The sequence below is a fragment of the Mytilus californianus genome, unplaced genomic scaffold, assembly GCF_021869535.1.
Source record: "Mytilus californianus isolate M0D057914Y unplaced genomic scaffold, xbMytCali1.0.p SCAF_12, whole genome shotgun sequence".
NCBI classification, from domain to species: Eukaryota; Metazoa; Mollusca; class Bivalvia; order Mytilida; family Mytilidae; genus Mytilus; species Mytilus californianus.
Genome location: NW_026262604.1, coordinates 46,576,238 through 46,593,799, shown reverse-complemented (window position 1 = coordinate 46,593,799; position 17,562 = coordinate 46,576,238). Strand labels below are relative to the sequence as shown.

At 31.8% G+C, this 17,562-nt stretch overlaps 2 long non-coding RNA genes across 2 annotated transcripts; both read right to left on the bottom strand.

Moving 5' to 3' along the window:
- Positions 1-2,066: 2,066 nt before the first annotated feature.
- Positions 2,067-5,491, bottom strand: LOC127721910 (uncharacterized). The gene is made up of 3 exons (XR_007991526.1): positions 5,261-5,491; positions 3,472-3,662; positions 2,067-2,859 (listed from the first exon to the last, which is right to left on the bottom strand). It is a non-coding gene; the product is annotated as an uncharacterized LOC127721910 (long non-coding RNA).
- Positions 5,492-5,855: 364 nt separating this feature from the next.
- LOC127721909 (uncharacterized) lies at positions 5,856-10,122 on the bottom strand. The gene is made up of 3 exons (XR_007991525.1): positions 9,124-10,122; positions 8,172-8,267; positions 5,856-6,299 (listed from the first exon to the last, which is right to left on the bottom strand). It is a non-coding gene; the product is annotated as an uncharacterized LOC127721909 (long non-coding RNA).
- Between the last annotated feature and the right edge of the window lie 7,440 nt (positions 10,123-17,562).

The window sequence follows — 17,562 nt, the reverse complement described above, 5'->3', positions numbered from 1 at the left end:
TTCTTATCTTTATATTGTCGGAACTGTAATCAAGTCTTAAGCAGGCAAACTGAAAGGGAACTGTAGTACCTTTAATAAATAACTACTTACAAAAAAAATTACACATACAAACAAGAGGCTCTCAAGAGCCTGAATCTCTCACCTGTAATTTTTTGCTTAAATCTTTCATCAATGATTATTTTTGCTTTTCAATATATATTAATGAATGGCTTAAAACTTCCATTGAAAATTAATGTTCTTTGTATCTGTCATATTTTCTTCAAAATCAAAGAAATGCATTTTACCCGTATGTTTCATTTTAGCCATAGTGGCTATGTTTCTTGACGTACAAGAAAATAAAATACAAAATTTATACTAGATACTCTGAAACTCATTCAGCCCAAGTTTGGCTGAAATTGATTCAGCAGTTTCAAAGAAGAAGATTTTTTAAAGTAAGCAAACTAAATGAATAAATTGTGAAAAATTGATTTTAAAGGGCAATAACTCCAAAAGGGGACAATTAACAATTTTGGTCATACGAACTTATTTGTAGATCTTACCTTTGCTGAACATTTTTGCTGTTTAGTTTATCTTTATCATTAATAATATTCAAGATAATAACCAAAATCTGCAAAATTTCCTTAAAATTACCAATTAAGTGGCAGCAATCCTACAATGGGTTGTTAGATTCATCTGAAAATTTCAGGGCTGACAGAGCTTGGCCTAAGAAACATTATTACCTCGCATCAGATTAGCTCTAAATGCTTTGGTTTTTCAGATATAAGCCAAAAATTGCATTTTACCCCTACGTTCTATTTTAAGCCATGGCGGCCATGCTTTTTTACGAAACAGAAAATAAAACACAAACTTTATTCTAGATACCCTTAGAATCATTCAGCTTACGTTTGGTTGGAATTGGTGAAATCGTTTCAGAGAAGAAGATTTTTTAAAACATGATAAACAAATTGTGTAAAATTGTCCTTAAAGGGCAATAACTCCTTAAGGGGTCAATTGACAATTTTGATCATATGAACTTATTTGTAGATCTTACCTTGCTGAACATTTTTGCTGTGCACAGTTTATCTTTATCATTAATAATATTCAACATAATAACCAAAAACTGCAAAATTTCCTTAAAATTAACAATTTAGTAGCAGCAACCCAACAATGGGTTATCAGATTCAACTGAAAATTTCAGGGCTGATAGAACTTTACCTAATGAACACTTTAACCCCTGTCAGATTTGCTCAAAATGCTTTGGTTTTTGAGATATAAGCCAAAAATTGCATTTTACCCCTATATTCTATTTTTAGCCATGGCGGCCATGTTATTTGACGAAACAGTAAATAAAACACAAACTTTATTCTAGATACCCTAAGCATCATTCAGCTTAGGTTTGGTTGGAATTGGTTCAGTAGTTTCAGAGGAGAAGATGTTTGAAATAGTTTACACCAGACGGACGACGATGGATGCCAAGTGATGGCAAAAGCTCGCCGTTCCGAAGGAACGGTGAGCTAAAAATCTATGAAATATTCCAAGGATATGATTTAGCTAGCCATATGAAATAATTTTTTTGTATGTTGTGCACCTCTTTTCTCCTTTCAGTGGCAGGGGCTATGTTATATGGTTGGCTGTATCATAACTTGTGATAGGATATAGTTATGCAGTGTTGAATGTCGGTCCCAATGGGACACAGATCCCCACCCCAAATTGAAAGGGATAAAATAATTAAATTATTTCACTCAATCTCAACAACAGGGCAAAAGTGAAGGAAATCAATCTATGCATACTAGATTATTTAAGTATGTGATATGTGATAAATATTCAAAAGTGAGGTTATTTGATCAAATCTAGCCTTGTGATACAATTTCTTGAAAAAGTATTAAAGCAAAATTGAGTTCTTCAACAACATATGGGTAAATGTTTAATTTTCCATGAATAAAGTCCAATAATTCTGGAAAGGCAAAACTTGAATTCGCCAAAAGCGAAGTGAGCTTTCTGTAAATTACACTCATACAAAATAAAAGGGAAACATGCACTTGAGGCCAGAGGGAAGATATATTCAGTTGTCAAAAGTATAAATAAAACATATGGAATCTTATTAATTATATAACAGTGATATTGCTTTGATAAAAAAATTCATGAAAACAACTGAGTCAATAATCTGAATTTTTTACTAAATATTGTAACATTTCACTTATGCGCATTTTAATGTTGATGGGTCTCACATATTTAAAAATCCTCTTTTTACTACACTTTGGAGCCCATAGTCTGCTAAAGCTTCATTTATTTAATCCTGCATTAGTTCAACAAAAATGTCTGCTAATAATCACTTGAACCACCTGGGTTATTTGGTGGGGTTACCATTCTGTACATGAATATATCTCTCTTAAGGATGTTCGCTACTCTGTTTCAAAATAATAAGCTTTTTAAAAGACTGTTATAAATTGACAGTATATAAATAAAGGAACTAAAAAAGCAGATAAAAATGAAAGGTCTGTGTGCTTGTTTTCGAGATATAAGCCATTGAAAATTTGGCGGGAAATGATTCTCTCTAGATTTTTCATGCATTTAACATTGGCACCTTTTTTCTGCATAAAAGTATGAAAAAATAACAAGGATTTAAAAAGATTTTCAAAGATGGTATTTAAAACTATATTTAATCAAATTATGAAAAGAAAATTAGGGGTTAGTGGGCAAAAATTTGTAATGGCACTACATGGATAAAACCAGAGGATTCCGAATATCTGGCAAAAATTCAAAAACAAGAGGAGCGAACATCCTTAATAAGTTTCATATACATTTTGTAAATTGCTGATTCCAGGTATTAAATTTTTTATTCTCCAGTAAAATTATTCTTCTGACATGATGTGTTGTGTACTGAAAAAAAGAAAATATTTTGTTATTAAATTAAGTTTGTTAATTCAATCAAAACGTAATGAAGAATGATAATTATAATATATTGTATTTCATTGTTATGGCCATCTATGACCCCAATACAGTCTGCTTAAGTCATTCTCTTATCTGAAAAAAATGGACAAATTCATTGAAATACTTCATTAGGATATAATGCACATCTTGTAAAAGTTACTTCCCTTATATTGCTTTTAATCATTGAAATTAATTTTAAATTACTGTACCCTTCATTCTTGAAATTAGGTTTTAAATCTAGATGAAACAATATTAACATTTATACAGCATAGATAATAGAATAAAATCTTTAAACTATTAAAAGTATACCATTTGGCCTTAAAGTCTGAATGATTCCTTGGCCTATATCCTTTAAATTTTAAGTTCTAGTCCCAATGTATTCCATTGGCAACTTTCATGTCTGACTGTTAAATGCAGAATATTTTCAGTCTGTTTCCTTATGAAAACAGTTTAAATACCATGTATATTATGTTTTTGTTTCATATTTGGGGGATTGAAATCATAGCACATTGTCAATAACCCACTTTTGTAACCCTAAACAGACAATTTTGGATTACTTACCCTTAATATATTGTAGTCCTATTGTTTTCTGTTAACAAAAATAATTTTGCTTTCAACATCACTGGACATTCCATTTGATTACTGTTTTCTTGTTGTATGTACAGAATATCATACATGTACAAGTATTTTTGTTTGAATAAAAAGGTCCTCTGTTTTGAAATTTTGATCCATAGTGAACATCTTTCTCCATCCTGTAAATATAAAGCAAATTTACATACAAATACTATTAATGTATATATACTAAATTATTCAAAGCAAAATTAAACTTTGCATTGTTATTATCAACACATGAATACACATTTGCCAAATAAATTACCAAGAAAATACATGTATATGTATTTATTAAGTGTTATAGATAATTATGCTCCCAGCATTTTTGCTCAATACATGTACATAAAAGTTTCAAAGAAAACTTTTCAAAAGTCTTGAAAAATAATTTTTAGGTTTAACAAGGAGCAAATTTATGTCATACCAAACCTTTTGATAACATTTTTATATTTAATAGCGTGCATAAACATCATAAGATCATAACATGTCCATTGTACAATGCAAGCTGAAATTTTATACATTTTGAGGGCACTCACAACCCAGTTTTATTTTAATTTAAATCCTGGAACCACCACTGTCATGACTGTATTATCACTAAATTGACACCTTGAATTTGACAATATTAATGAAGTTTGAGAAAGTAATATTATTAATGGATTATCATTTCTAATTAGATTATGTATATAATCATTGGAAGAATATAACATGTCAGATATAACATGAATAAAGAAATTGTAAATTAATTAGTTTCTGGGGATTCATGTAATGCAAAGCAGCATGTGTACAAGCTTTTCAAATGGGTGGGTGATTGGTTAATTTCAATGTGTAAATTTCTTTTATAATTTCAGAGATATGATTTAGAGGATGGCTATCTTAATTAATTTTTTTATGGGAAAGATCTGGTACATGTCCATGTAATCATGCATGGTAATAACTGAACATAAAATAAACATTGTTCAAGAGTGCTGACACAGGATGAACATGAATATTCTGTCCAATAAAAAGATCTTTAAGGAAAGAACAATTGTGTACAGATTGAAAAAAAATTAATAACTTAAAGCCATAATAGCAAAAAAATAAGAAAATGAATATAATGTCCCCTTAAATTCTTCCTACCTAAAAATAAAAATTTCCGTTGTGTGTGGATAGTGAACCCCCCATTGACAGAAACAAGTGCTTGTGATTGATTTCCCTTTGTATTATCATGATTATATGTTAATGTAATAATGAAAGTTAGGCAGATCCAGGGGGGGGGGGGGGGGGGGGGGCTGCCCCCCCCCTTTTGTGGGAAAAATTTGGTTGATTATATAGGGAATCACTGAAGCATGACTGGAGCGGGCCCCCCTTAGGTCAGTCAGTGCACCCCCCCTTTACAAAAGGTTCTGGATCCGCCACTGCATTGTATATGAAATGGGACGAATCTATTAATACATGTATTAGACCAGCTATAAAATAGGCAACAGTTGAAGTGAATATGTCTTACATTCTAATGATTTGCAGTGGCAGATCCAGAAATTTTAATAAGAGGGGGCCTGCTCCAGTCATGCGTCAGTGATTCCCTATATAATCAACCAAATTTTTCCCACAAAAGGGGGGCCCGGGCCCCCTGACCCCCAGCCCACCCCCCCCCCCCCCCTTATTCCGTCTCTGATTTGATAATGGACTTTTGAGTTGAATTTGAGACGGTCAGCAAAATTCAGGTGTATTTGGGGGAGAAGTTACCCCCTTTTAGAGAACTTACAGTCGGCATTACACGTGATCATCCGTGCTTTCAAATTTGTTTAATTTTGGTCCGTATTTGCTGTTAGAGGTTTACAATGTTCTATTATCTGAGCACGAAGTGATAGCGTGAATATTTTCCAGGGAGATTGTGAAGAACACTTTGAACAATTTGAAAACGGATGTTGACAACTTGTGTGGGTATAATATTCCCGGAGACAAGGACGGATACCTAAGACCGAAATCCGAATATAATTCACCAGAGGTTGGTGTAAATAGTGTATTCAATATATGATTTCAAAGGAAATGATGAAAAATGGGATTTCAATTTTCATGTTTCATATAATTTTACACTTTATTTTTGCCGTTTAAATCATTTTTTGGGATCCCACTTATTTGAAAATAGTTAACTCGGTATATCTGAAATAATCCTTTACCTTTCATGTTGTGTGGCATTAAGTTTTAGCATCCAAGAATGTCATAAATGCATCTTTACAGCGTGGAATGCCAAATCCAACGTCAAACAATGGCCGCCATTACGTGTTGACAACGTCGTCTAGTGAACCGTATCACTGAGCACCGAAATCAATACTCAGGCGCTTCCGGTTGTCCTACTGATATACCAGTGCAAAATTTATAAAGAATTTTGAATGAAATTGGATAGCTGTTAAGATTACTGTACCTATAATGCTCTACATCACATCCTCGGAGATAACAGAATTAAAATAAGTCAGATGAATCTTCAAATTTCAATAAAGTTGAATGTGTTTTTTTATACTTGAACAGCTATAGGTTTTACTATAAAGCAAGTGTACATTAACTTTCTTGTAAAAGAAAAGCCATAACATTAAAATCTCTATAAATGATGAACTGTTATTTTTTTAGACATCATCCCATGGAAGATTTAACTGATGTTTTAAAGTTGGAAAGTTTCTGTTGCTTGTTTGGTTGGTTGAAATTGTTTCTGTTAGAAGCATTATCAGTCTCCCAATCTGATGTTGACTGCTGTGAAAGTTCAGTTGTTGTTGACACTGACAGAAAGGTTAGCTGCGAGTCTAGATCTGAAAACCACAAAACATACATACATAAATCAGGCTGTTAGTTTTCATATTTTTTCATTTTCTTATTTAGGTGCCTTTTATGGCTGAATATATATGCAGTATAGGTCTTGATCATTGTTGAAGGCCATATGGCGTATGAAGACCTATAGCTTTACTTCTATGTCATTTGTTCTCATTGGCAATCATACCACCTTTTTTTTTAATTTCATATATACCACTGACAGGAAATAAAATTGACAACTTTTACTGTAAGTGGATGCAGTTACAAAATTCTCCCAACTAAAGCCAAATCATTTTTGCAGAATAGTTATTATCCACTCCTTTTAAGCCTGTCCAAATAGCCCTTAACATCTTTACAACAATAAAAATTGCCTCCATTTGGTTTGGCATGTCAAATTACCTCTCAATATAATTTTACATTGAAAACAGACAGTGGTGATAATTTGACCGCTTTTAGTGACAATCTTTGAAATAGTGGCCATCTTTATATCTGTTCTCTGTGTCAAAGTACAGCTAAATATCAATATTCTTTAAAATCAAACTCAACAAAATTGAAAAGGTTTGTTAAAATTAAACTAAGTTAAAATTTGGACCCTTTGGACTTTAAAATGTGGACAAATTTGAAAACTGGACCAAAATTAAAAATCTAAATATAAAACATTTGCATTTTGTATATCAAAAGAACCTCAAGAATTCAAGTTATGTAGAAATAAGAAAAAAAATTTTGGACCATTTTGAAATCAATGTGAACCAATTTAAAATGGGGCCCAATTGCAACATCTTAAATTATTAAAATACATTGTTAGATTTAGCATATTAAGAACCCAAATAATGTATTTATTTTAATTTGTTCTTGTCCTAAACATGCATGAACTATTTGCCATTGGACATTAGCATTACCAACAACCAATCAATTAATCGAACAGATGAAATATCTTCAAAAGTACCAATAAAAATCTCCCCCTTTTATTTTGAAAAAGTAAAATCACAAAAATACTGAACTCCGAGGAAAATTCAAAAAGGAAAGTCCCCAATCAAATGGCAAAATCAAAAGTTCAAACACATCAAACGAATGGAAAACAACTGTCATATTCCTGACTTGGTACAGGCATTTTCTTATGTAGAAAATGGTGGATTGAACCTGGTTTTATAGCTAGATAATAAACCTCTCACTTGTATGACAGTCGCATCAAATTCCATTATATTGACAACGGTGCGTGAACAAAACAAACAGACACAATAGGTAAAATTGTCAAAAATAGGGGTACAGCAGTCAACATTGTGTTATCATCTTAATAACTATAAAAACAAACAAATGTAACGAAGAAGCACAAAAAGGCATACATCAAATTTAACATCCTCATTTTGCTTATATTATACGATTTTATATATCTATGTAAAATCCACCCATAAAGGATGGAAGGTTTTAAGTACTGGCGTAAAATCGCGGGTTTGAAATTCGCACAGGTAGACATAAAATAATTTTGTCATTCAAAGTATGACGGGATACATAAATACAGAGTCACGTAAAATGGATATCACAAAAAACAGACTTAACAGTAAAAGTAATACGTATTAATAAATATTTTTCAATAAAATAATTGAAATGGAATGTATGAACAATTCATAAGTCAGTTAGTTATTGAATGGAAACTATAGGAGCCGCCCAATATAGTACTACAAATTAAAATTAGCAAAGTGATTTTTCAATGGGAAAACCAAGTTAACAAAGACCTGTTTAAGAAAACTGATGTACAAATGTATAACATGTAATTGTATAATTATGTTATTATATAAGTGATTACATATACTTTGTATGATTACCATGTTATACAAACAGTTAAATTAATATATAAGTTAATAATAACTTACCAATATCTTCTTCTATACATGTATTTAGTTTGACCTGGCTATTGTCACTTTTACAAAAATGCATCTTAATTGAGCATTGCTTGCATATATATAGCCCTACAAATAAAAAGTGTTAAACTATAAAATAATTCTTCAATTTTGTTTTACATGAAATAAAATTTATCAGACAGGAAATGTAGGGTAGTGTAGCATCACTGTGCATGTAGTTTAAATGTATGTTTTTTTTCTTTTAAAAAGGGCTCTATAAGTAATCTACATACATGTACATGTAGGGTTCTAAAATTGAACTTTACAAAAGTTTGCAATGCTTTTGATTTTTTTAGTCTCCATGGCCTATTAGTTCATTAAAAAAATATTATTCTCTGGATAAAGTTGTCTAGTGTTACATGTACAGTATGTTGTATGTAAAACATGTATTTGTAGGAGGCTTTTCCACGAGATAAAAGTTTTTTTAGTAGACAAAGAGCTGAACAACTTCCAGTAAGAACTGAAAATATAACTTAGGGGACGAGAATAAAAACCTGACCTGCTAAACGTTGAATATGTTGAAATAGATTTTGATTATTATCATGATTCTGGTCTATAAATTGATTTTTTAAAGCAGAAAATAAATATATATTGTACCCTGGTTAATAGCTTGAAAATTAAAATTCTGTCCTAAGCTGATAAGGACATAAATATTTTGACCATTCTAACCCTCCCTCTTGTTTTTTTAATCAAATGGTCCCAAGACAGAACAATGTATATACGCATATATATTATTTGCTTGCACATTGCCATAGGAAATAAATAAGATGTCTTAGAAACAGGTCAGGTGTAAAAGAATATTCACATGCCCCTTCAACACCCCCCCCCCCCCCTTTTTTTTAATCTAGCTAATGTATCAACTGTTGGTCCCCTAATTTCAGATTGCCTATATGGAACAAATGAAAATTTATTGTAAGATTTGTACCTGTTCCTACTGGAATAACTCGTCCTGTATACAGCCTGTTTTGAAAAGGTGAAGATCATTAGTCAGCTTTGGCTTTGCTGGAAGAGGGTTGGACGAGATGTTGACATCTTGCTTGACTATCATGTCAATGAATTCCATAAAAGTCCCTGTACTTCGAGCATATTCAAAGACAAGATGATGTAACAACCATGGGAAAATAAACCACTCCTTGTCTTATATAAAATAAGGAGTCCTGTTGGAAATTTTACACCATAGTTTTCAGTATTATTCAGACTTCCTAAATGTAGATGAATGGTAGTCTGTATCTGTATGAATATGTTTGGTTACCAATGCTGGTTTCAATACCATGGTAGAGAGAGTGTCGTTGATTTATTGATGGTGCGCCAGAGCAGTTTTGACACTCTCAATCTCAATTTTGGTGCGAGCAAGGTGGTTCCACTCACTCACTTTTTTTTTTACGAAGAATGATTAAAAATACTTTTGTTTTGCTCGTTGAAATCTAAAAACACTTTTTGCTGTTCATGGACTTATTTTTCCAATCAATATTTATCATGTTTATTCACTAAATTATTGTCATGATTGTCAAATTTCTTGGCAGTAAATATTTTTTTTGGAAATGCTATTTTGGTCTTTAGTGCATTCAGATATCTTAAATAGTTTGTAATATGTAGATGTGTAAGGCTGGGATAGCCCAAATGCTCATCCTAGATTATTAAAGTCACAAACTTCACTGTAAACATTTGTCTGCCAAACCATCACTGGGAGCTGACATGTTTGAGATCTTACCCAAGGGAGATAAGTCAATGGAAGAGCATACAAGATGGACTCCCTGGTTTCAGACAATTTATTGATTTTTGGACTTGCAGTACAAATACGTCTTATTTCATTTTTCAGACAAATTGATTTTACTTGTTCGAATGATTTTATGAGCCATTTTAGTACCAATTGTGTTTAGAATTTAATTAAAATCAAAATCAAAATGTGTCAATTTGGGACTAAAATCACTATTCTTCCAAGACATAAATTAACATATAATAGTCATTTGCCAAGCTTAATATTTTTGTTTTGATATAAAACATACCCCATAGTTAAAACCGATATAAGTTGCAAACAAATCCGGAATGGGTCTTGCAAGATAGAAGCGAATGAAAACCACGTAAATTCATGTATGAAAAACCCCGCCTTTGTGTCCCTGCTCCTGGCAATGTTCCAAATTGTTTAAATTTTCCTTTGTATTGATCATAACATAGTAAAATGGATGAGTTTCAGCTGACATTACTCTAAAAACTCAACTAACCCATTTAATATGTTTCTGGGTCATTCTTAAAAGGCATAAAAAAGTTGGATTTTTTCTTGGTTTCATTATGAATTTACAGAATTATGCAAATGAGGCTGTTACTAAAAATAGATACGATTCTGGGAAAAATTAAGTGGTCAAATTCTTTTATTTCATGTCAAGGATTAAGATGATGTATAAAAATTTGTCAAGTTGTGATTGTCGATTTGGACGATTTTCTGAATATTGCATGGTTTTCTGGCGGATTGGCTCTTAATATATGATCGCCTTTCAATTCAAATTACGAACAACTACATATTAGACAGGGTCTTGATGGGGACCATTCATTTCTTTATTTCTATCAATTGTGACTCCATTTTTCTCTATCATTTATATAGTATGACCTTATTTCTCTATTCTCTACATTTTCGCACCTTATTATTCTCAATTATTTATTTTTTTTTTGTCTATTTTCACAATTGTTTTAAACTGTTTGCCCTATGTTCTGCATTTTTTGCCATTTATATTCTATATCCTGTAAACCCAATTCAGATCTTCATATTAATGCTTCTCATTACAATATATTTGCACTGTGACTATTCATCAAGATGTTGACCGTTGAGTATAGAAAATAAGTTAATTGTATGATTTTTTGTTAAGTAATACACGTCTTTAAAGAGATTTATAAAACAACGAAGAACGTACTTACCTCAAAGTAAGGACCTTATGGAACCGATTACTGCCATGCAACCTTCGCTTTAACTTTGGAAAAATACGTCGCTAAAGTTTTAGGTAAATATTGCAATATTAAATTAAAATTATTAAAATCGCACAATGGAATTTTCGTCAATATCAAGGATTTTAAGGAGACCAAGGAATAACAGAAATCATGTTCTTTTATTGATAACATATTCTCCAGATTCCTAAATGTTCCCTGTCATACGATCACATATATACTTGTATTATTTACCTACCATACGATTGTAAAGAGGTTCATCGTTTTGACCTTGACAATTGTTTTTTTAATATAGTTTCCATATAAGCTGTTATTCTACATTTTACATGTTCATTTGTTTGATTATCATCAAAAAGTAAATTAGCAACAATACCGAACTCCAAGGAATATCCAAACGGAAAGTCCTTTATCAAATGGAAAAATCAAAAGCTCTCACACAATTTGAAAACAACTGTCATATTCCTGACTTCAGATGTTTTTTCTTTCTTTTTTATCTGTTTAATTATTGATCATTTTTTAATTGGGTAAATATTATTTAGTGGAATATATCTCTGAAAATTCACATAAATAAAACGAAAGTTCTTGTTAGAAATTGCCTTTTTATAACAATTGACATATAAGATTGCAAATAGAAAATATCGAAAGAGATCAGGTGATATATATTATAAGTTGTAGGTTTCATTATCCGTTAATAAAGGATCATTTATACTGCAATTAGCTGTGTTCATTTCCTAGATATAGTAACAAAGCTATATTTTGTGCAATGTCAATTTCATCGTGAATCACTTTTTACACAATCAGGGGTTCATTAAGGGATGAAAATAAGTTTGAAATTTGTGTTACAATTTAAATGGGTATCAATGTTTTAATTTAAGTTGCAATATAAAAACAATATTAGGTCAATGTCAGGAAAATATAGACTTTTTTGTATTCGGGACAAAACCGTGGAAGGGCTCGGTAAAACCTCGCCTTTTTCCAGTTATTAAAACTCATACAAAAAAGTTTATATTTTTTCTGACATTGACCTAATATTGTATAATTATTTAACAACAATCATTTTTAAACCATAATTCACTAAGACTTATTTGTGTACAAAAATGTACCTAAAAGTCATTATACTTTTAAAATAGTTAGTTTAATACTGGAAAATTGTGATTTGATACAATGATAAAGAATAAAATAAAAACATATCTGATAACATGGATCTTTTTTTATATAAATCAGATCATTATTCATTTACATCTGAGAGCTCCTGTAAAGTAAGACGATTATTTATGATTTTATTTTCAGATTCCAATACTTTATTTTCCATTAGCAGACAGGTGCGGAATGAAATCTTAATTGTGCGCATGGATATATAATTCTACAGTTCTTATTGTATTGCAATCATAGTTGACTAATTGGCGTAAACATATGACAAAACATGAATATACAAATTTACCGAATATGAGCTGCAACAAATAAAAATGACTTGAATACGATATTCCTTATTTAATGTTTAGGTCAAGGATTTTCTCCAATACGATTGGCTTTAAGCATCGAATTAAACGAACATACAATTTTATAAGATATATCACTGATGTATGCTGTTATATTTATCCAACTGGTTAGAATGAAGTGGGTATTTATTCTAGCATTATGTATAGCATTATTTGGAGTTCATGTTTTGGCAGCAGTGACTTTAGCAAAAACAAGACTACTAGCGAAGAACCGATTTTATCGGTTGGCTCTTTTTCTGATCATTTCTCATGCCTGTTTAATGATTGAATATATTTGGATGGTCATAATAATGAATACGAATGAGTTAAGTATAGATGGCGGACATCAACATCATTGTCTAGTAATGATACATCTCGGTCCTGCCGCAATCTTATGTTCCCTGCTTATGAATTTTTACATGTGCCTGCATCGGTTGAATGCTACATTTACAACACCAAAAAGAGTTTTGAAGGTTTTGACAAGCAATATTGCTATAGGACTAGGATTCATATTTGCACACGTTTACGTCCTATTTCGTTGTGTGTTGGAGCTACTAGACGAGAGTGTACGAATGCCATGTGAACCACTATATAACACACAAATAAACTTTCTCCTTTTTGTAGATGTTCCAAATGCCTTTTACGTTTCCTTGATTGCTTGCTGCTACATCGTTGTGATATGGAGAATGAGAATGAGTCGACAATTGGTAAATGATTTTCAGAGCTTGAGTCATCAGCAAAGAAAAGCATCATTACGAATGCGGTATAACATGATTACCCTAAGCTGTATCATCGTTGTGACAGCTTGCTCAATTTTACCCAGAACTATCTATGGTCTCTACGTTAATTTTACTAATACAATTAATGGGGAAATCGTCCGAGCTACGAACAATTTGCTTTTGCTCAATCCTTTGGTAGACCCCTTAATATATCTTTTCAGAATCAAAGAGGTCCACTGTCAATTTGTGAGCAGATGTTTCCAATCTAACAGAACCACACCTTGGACTCAACCAGCAACTTCTGCAACGTCGGCTGGTATGTCTAAAAACTTAAAACAACCAAAAACAGCATGGACGACTTCGGGAACTATACAACTAACCTAAAAGAAAATTACCATTTTACTTTGGGAGATTAAAGAACAATATGATTGGGTTTCTTTGTATGGAATTACTGTAAAATCTATTTTGTGATAGATGTACGGTAGGTACACTAAACTTTACTCTTTTTTTCTGACGTCAGTCTATTGTTCTAACAGTAAATTATTTTTCAAGAATCCATTGTCAACCGAAAAAAGCTGATATTCTTACTTTTTAATAGCACACGGTTTACCTCTACGAGCGTTTTCTTCAATAATCATAATAGTCGTCGATATGCGCATTTTTTCACTCGACTACGATTGCTGATATCCGAAATGTCAATACCAAATCAAGAATATGACAGTTATTTTACATTCGTTTGATTTGTTTTAGCTTTTGATTTTGCCATTTGATAAAGGTCTTTCCGTTTTTAATTTTCCTTGGAGTTCGTTATTTTTGTTATTATACTTTTTTTATAGCTAATAATAAAAACTCGTTTGATTGATAACTCTTTTCGGTACATTATCCAATACGATGAAATGGTATTTTTTTTTCTTTTTTGTTGTTTTTGAACTTTAGAGTATTTTTGTATGTGAGTTGGTTTTGTTAACCCATTGAATATAACGTTCAACATTTGAAATTTCTTATTCAAACGTTAGTACATTACAATTTAACACTAAACATAATGCTATATAATTATACAGCATAACCGAATTATAGAACAAAAAACTGTAACAACGAGAAATACAAAAATCTATGAATGCAAAGCCTATATACGTCAATGTGTCCTTGGTGTCAAACTTGAACATGCTTTGCTGTTTGAATTAGTTTTGTAGTGTGTTGAATTGGATCGAAATACGATTGCGGCTATTACACCATAGTTATGTTATGAAACAGTAAAGTTAACATCCATTACACCAATGACACGTGTCATTGTTTACGATTAAGGACTTTCAATTTTCTTTTCTGTCGTAGTAAACGTTTACTTATGCTTTTAGCCTTAAAATATATGCTATCGATCATTTTTTTTCCTTTATTTGATCATAAGTTTTCCATATAAACACATATTATCATTATATGGAAATGATATGTATATTACTCTCAGTAAACGATATTTAGCTACAGAAAAAAATACAATAGCAAAATTTTATTCCGGGTACAAGGTTCGAACTACTATTTTTAATATTTACGGTATGACTTTTTTGTAAAGCACTGACTTTTATTCAATCTTTATCTAATAAATCATTTAAACCTACATTTCACAAGTCTACAAAAAAAAATATTCAACAGGGTATCACAGTTTATTTTTAACATTTGTTTTTATCCTTGTATTAGCAAGGCATCAATTTCACATTTTTCTAGAAGTTAACATGAAAACTCATAACATATATTTATTTACATACATAATTCTGGCAGAAAAAGGGAACATGTGGATCATGACAGTTCAAAAATGGGTTAAACACGTCTTCGACTACATAATTGCAACTATTACAAATGTCTGAGTTAGAAAGTCTTATTCTTTTCAGTATAGAAATATACCATAAAGATATATTGTTCTACAGCACACACAATCTTTTGTTTTGTTCTGACGTTTTATATTGTAATATTAACTTTAATGTTAGATTTTTTGATAAATCAGAACACACATTTCATAGATTTGACTGGTATAGATAAAATTACATATATGTGCAACCCAAGATTACGCTTCAGGAAAATAATCTTGGATCCGTTTTAAAACAGTCTATAGAGCTAAGGACAAGGAGCATCTATACTAGGTACTGTCATAGTGTATATGCATGATCTTAAAATTGAGAATGGAAATGGGGAATGTGTCAAAGAGACAACAACCCGACCATAGAACAGACAACAGCAGAAGGTCACCAACAGGTCTTCAATGCAGCGAAAAATTCCCGCACGCGGAGGTGTCCTTCAGCTGGCCCCTAAACAAAAATATATACTAGTTCAGTGATAATGAACGCCATACTAAACACCAAATTGTACACAAGAAACTAAAATTAAAAATAATACAAGACTAACAAAGGCTAGAGGCTCCTGACTTGGGACAGGCGCAAAAATGCGGCGGGGTTAAACATGTTTATGAGATCTCAACCCTCCCCCTATACCTCTAGCCAATGTAGAAAAGTATACGCATAACAATACGCACATTAAAATTCAGTTCAAGAGAAGTCCGAGTCTGATGTCAGAAGATGTAACCAAAGAAAATAAACAAAATGACAATAATACATAAATAACAACAGACTACTATCAGTTAACTGACATTCCAGCTCCAGACTTCAATTAAACTGATTGAAAGATTATGTCTTCATCATATGAATATCAGGCACAATCCTTCCCGTTAGGGGTTTAGTATCATACCGTCATAACACACGTCTTTGTTATTTTACGGTACGGGTTAAATGATCTTGTTGATATTGTTTGTTTTTTTCAATGTTTTGTTGATTTTCATGTACAATATTATGGTTTACAATGAGTCATCTTCATTTGAAATTGTTCATCGGAAGTACCTTGACTGTTTGTGTCTTTCTTCCCATCTTTACTTTCATCTACTACAATGTCTTCGTCTGACAAAAAACGTCACCATTTAATTCATACACACCATTCACCACATTACCATCCTCGTCACAAGTGTTTTCATTTATGTTAGGAATAGTATCATTCTCATCATCATCAACCTTTTTCTCAATAGCACCATCTGTATCGTCTTTAATCATCAACTGTTTATTATCATCTTCACGCACGTCTATGGTACAGATCTGTATCAACAGTTTCATTATCAGTTGGAATGTCTTTGTTATTTTACGGTACGGGTTAAATTAAGCATGCTACACATTTTCAGTAACATTTTCCGATTTTCTTGTACGCTCATTATTTCGTTTCTTTCAATTTTACTTTTATTTCCAACAGCATACACCATTTTGTTTATTAAATCTCTATCAGTGTTGTCAATGTTGCACGAACAGTCATAATAGGCTAACTTACACCTTCCACAACTGCCTTGGTCTGTACTAAAAGTATACCAAAAACACCGAACCCCAAGGCAAATTCAATAGTAGGTCCATAAAAACTGACAAAATCAAACGCTATCAATCAACGGAATAAGTGAAAAAAAACTGCTTTATTCCTGACTTGGCACAGACATTTTACGACGAAAATGGTGGGTTAACCCTGGTTTTATAGCTAGCTAAATCTCCCACTTGTATGACAGTTTTTAATAGTACCGTTATATAAATCGAAGGTTTAACATTATACACGGACAATATAAAGTAAGGACCAGTTTTGTTTTTAGTAAAAACATTTCACAGGCAGACAGTGAAAAGTTTTACATGTTGCCGCTTTACATTCCTTTATCTTGTTTCCTAGTTCATCACACCCGCCACCACTTAATAATGGTAATTTTCTGTATTTGTGATATGGTGATCCTCACATATTACAAAGTGACTTTGTTTTTCGCAAATAACTCTTAAGAATGTATCTCCAGTATTATTTAAGTTTTAAATTTCATACTTAATCGTAATGTTACAAGCGTAGCTGGACATTTTAATTACATGCACATGACTCGTACTACCAGACATAGGGTGGACTTGTCTAGAAACACTCGATTTAATCTGACAAATTCTGTCTTCAAAAAGCGTCAATGCTATCTTGCTCTGCTAAATAAGCTGGTAAGTGGATAAATAAAACAGTTAAAATTTGATTTACTTTGATTAAATTGCAATATTCTCTCCATATGTGTTCCGCTGCAGCTATTCACTTACCAGCACTAAATGTTATATTTGGTTAAGTGTGAACACGAATAGTACATGCTTTCTTTTAAAGTATAGCAAGTCTATGAACATATCGAAGCAGCTTATT